This window comes from Furipterus horrens, unplaced genomic scaffold (genome assembly GCF_987537825.1).
Source record: "Furipterus horrens unplaced genomic scaffold, mFurHor1.1.pri manual_scaffold_3, whole genome shotgun sequence".
Classification (NCBI taxonomy): domain Eukaryota; kingdom Metazoa; phylum Chordata; class Mammalia; order Chiroptera; family Furipteridae; genus Furipterus; species Furipterus horrens.
Genome location: NW_028327173.1, coordinates 98,955,862 through 98,959,368, shown reverse-complemented (window position 1 = coordinate 98,959,368; position 3,507 = coordinate 98,955,862). Strand labels below are relative to the sequence as shown.

Below are 3,507 nucleotides of genomic sequence, written 5' to 3'. Positions count from 1 at the left end.
AGAATCTATATCAAAGAGTTGTTATGAGGGTTGAATGAGTTAACACATATAAAGTCCTTTGACCAATACGAGGCACATGATATATTTTCAAGACTTTCTGAAAAATATGATCTATTATAATTATTTTAATACAGTTTTCTTGTTATTGTCATTCTTTGCTGTCTTAATAATAATACATAAGAATGCTCAGTTCTTCTCGGTTTAAAAATGATAATATGCTGTCTCACTCCTCCAGCACAGGTGAAATTTACAGGTTATGCCCAAGGTTAAAAAGTCCAGGACTTTGGGATCCTGCCGTGCTTCAGACCAAGACCCCACCAAAATGCCATCTCAAATGGAACATGCCATGGAAACCATGATGTTCACATTTCACAAATTCGCTGGGGATAAAGGCTACTTAACAAAGGAAGACCTGAGAGTTCTCATGGAAAAGGAGTTCCCTGGATTTTTAGAAAGTCAAAAAGACCCTCTGGCCATAGATAAAATAATGAAGGACCTGACAGTGCCCAGATGGCAGAGTGGGCTTCCAGAGCTTCTTTTCGCTAATTGCTGGGCTCACCATCACATGCAATGACTATTTTGTAGTACACATGAAGCAGAAGGGAAAGAAGTAGGCAGAGGAGCAAGTACTTCCTCCCTGATAGAGTTCTCCCAATGGGTCATTTAAGGAATATCTGCCCCACAGCTTCCCCCTGTATAAGGATTTCATGAGCAGATTGGGACCCTTAGAAAATGTACAAATAAAATCCCACCCCTATTTGACAAGAGAAAGAAAAGCTAATTAAAGCCAGAGAAGCTTTTGATTTTTATATTGCTTGTATCCTCATGCCCTCAATAAACAAATTTCTTAGTTCAAAAAAAAAAAAAGTCCAGGACTTTGGTCTGAAACTTTATTCTACAGTTTTCTTCTCTTTCTTTTCTAAAACATCTTTGTACTACTCAATGCCACCCCTTATAGAATGAGAGGAAAAGCTGAGAGTGATTCAGTAAAACCACTCCTAATTACTGAGGGAAGAAAAATACTTATGATGATATCTCATTTTGAGGATAACCTATTAAAAAAATAATTACAAACAAAAACTACTGCCCACCCCAGAGCCAACTGCAAGTCTTTGCCAGCCACTGGTGTTCAAGAGGGAGTCTTGAGGAGAATTAATTAATTTAGAGCATTGGAAACCCAACAATTATTTGCTTAAAAAGAGAATTTGCTGAAACAACTTTCAGCTCCTTAGTCTTCTTACTGCATAATAATTAGTAATTTGTATCAAAAATAATATTTCTGTATACTATTCTCTTGGGTTTTCTTTGAGATAATGTATTGTATGCTAAAGAAAATACTTTTGTCCCTTCCCTTTCAATTCTTACAACTATTATTTCTCTTCCTTGCTATATTTATGGTTATAGCTTTCAGTCTAATGCCAAACAGAAGTAGCAATAGAGGGCATCTTTACCTTATTTCTGGTTTTAATATAATTTTACATTTTCATCATTATATATAATGTTTGCTTTACTTTTAATGACTATCTTTTATCAAGTGAAAAGATATCTCTTCAGTTATTAGTTGCAAATAGTTTTTTATTTATAATCATATATGAATGTTCAATTTTAGTGACTGTTTTGTTCATCTTTCAACATGGTAAGATAGTTTTTAAAGCAACTATTAACAGAACAAAATGGAGAAGCTGACAAAAACACTATCATAGTAGGGTACCTAAATACTCCATTGACAATTTTATATAGGTCATCCAAACAGAAAATCAATAAGAAATATCAGCCTTAAATGACACATTAGACCAAATAGACATAATTGACATTTAAAGAGTCTTTCATTCCAGAACATTAAATTATACATTCTTCTCCAGTGCACATGGAATATTTTCAAAGAAAGGACATATGTTGGGATACAAAACTAGCCTCATCAAATTTAGGAAAACTGAAACCATACTAAGCATATTGTCTAACCACAATGCTTTGAAATTAGGAATCAACTGCAAAAATAATTTTAAAAATCCACTTAATGTACCACCTTACACCAGTCAGAATGACCATCATTAACAAATCAACAAATAACTTGTGCTGGCGAGGATGCGGAGAAATGGGAACCCTGGTCCATTGCTGGTGGGAATGCAGACTGGTGTAGCCACTATGGAAAACAGTTTGGAATTTCCTCAAAAAACTAAAAATGGAACTGCCTTTTGAACCAGCAATTCCATTGCTAGGATTATATCTGAAAAATCCTGAAACACCAATTCAAAAGAACCTATGCATCCCTATGTTCATAGCAGCACTATTTACAATAGCCAAGTGCTGGAAACAGCATAAGTGCCCGACTGTAGATGGGTGGATCAAAAAACTGTGGTACATTTACACAATGGACTACTATGTAGCAGAAAGAAAGAAGGAATTTCTACCATTTGCAACAACATGGATGGAACTAGAGAGAATTATGCTTAGCGAAATAGGTCAGGCAATGAAAGAAAAATACCTTATGCTATCACCTGTTACAGGAAACTAATGAACAACATAAACAAATGAGCAAAATTGAATCAGAGGTTAAAAAAAAAAAACCACATTATCAAGTGTGTGGAGATTAAACAACATAAGACTAAAAAATGACTGGGCAATGAAGAAATAAAAGGTGAGATCAAACCCTGGCTGATGTGGCTCAGTTGGCTAGACATCAACCTGCAAACTTGAAGGTCATGGGTTTCATTCCTGGTCAGGACACATGCCTCAGTTGCAGGTTCCATCAAATTGAGGTACATGCAAGAAGCAATCAATGACTGTTTCTCTCTCAGACTGATGTTTCTCTCACTCTCTTTCTTCTTTCCTTCTCCTATGTCTAGAACCAATAAAAGAAAAACTTTTTTTTAAAAAGTGAGATCAAAAGATATATAGAGACAAATAAGAATGACAATACAACATATCAAAACTTCTGTGGAAGGGCTTAGGAAGTTATTATGTGGAGAAGACCTAGAGTGATGATAAAAATAAAGTGGATTAATATTTTTAAAAAACCTTTTGGTATGCAGCAAAACCAGTAATAAGGGAGAATTTTATGTATTGTATAAGAAATACCTCAAGTAAACAACCTAACGTTAGATCTTAAAGAACAAGAAAAGAAAAGAATAAAAGCAACTCAGGGTCAGCAGAAAAAAAAAAAAAAGACGAGTAAAATAGAGAACAAAAAGACTATACAAAAATTAATACAACAAATAGCTTATTTTGAAAATATTAATAAAATTGATAAACTCCTGGCTAGACTCACTAAGAAGAAAAAAGAGAAGACTCAAATAATCAAAGTCAAAAATGAAAGCAGTTAGCATGGACATCACAGAAATACAAAGGATTATACTAGGATACTATGAAAGTCTACATTTCATCAAATTCAGTAACTTAGAAGAAATGGATAATTTCCTACAAATACTACATAAGCTACCTAGACTGAATCATGTAGAATTGGCTATCTAAGTAGACTTTTCAATAGTGAGGAAATTGAAACAACCA

At 34.1% G+C, this 3,507-nt stretch overlaps 1 pseudogene; it reads left to right on the top strand.

Moving 5' to 3' along the window:
• The first annotated feature begins 261 nt into the window (after positions 1-261).
• On the top strand, positions 262-737 carry LOC150015564 (protein S100-A10 pseudogene; annotated as a pseudogene).
• Positions 738-3,507: the final 2,770 nt, after the last annotated feature.